The following is a 341-nucleotide window of genomic DNA, read 5'->3' as shown; positions in this document are numbered from 1 at the left end:
AAAAAAAAAAAAAAAAAAAATCTTACAAGCCGAGTTCTTTGCATGCAGTCACTCACTCAGGGAACAGCGGAGGAAAGCAAACACAGTCCCCTCAAGAAGTGAAATGTAATTATATTTTCTCCCTTCTCTCCCTAATATTTGCGATTGTCTGTGTCAATGCCTTTGCTTTACTTTAGGGAGCGATTTGCTTCTTATAACCGGGAGAATTTCCCCGACTGTATGGGGAGAGCTGACAGCCTTCCCGAGCCGGTCCTTCCCCCGCAGTCCCCGCGCATCCCCCGCGCACCCACCCCGCGGCCACGCGCGCTGACTCGCCTCTCGGACCGGCTGCACGACGGCTT

The sequence above is a fragment of the Rhea americana genome, unplaced genomic scaffold (genome assembly GCF_003343005.1).
Source record: "Rhea americana isolate MKP2758 unplaced genomic scaffold, rheAme1 scaffold_4, whole genome shotgun sequence".
Classification (NCBI taxonomy): Eukaryota; Metazoa; Chordata; class Aves; order Rheiformes; family Rheidae; genus Rhea; species Rhea americana.
This window is presented reverse-complemented; position numbering follows the sequence as displayed.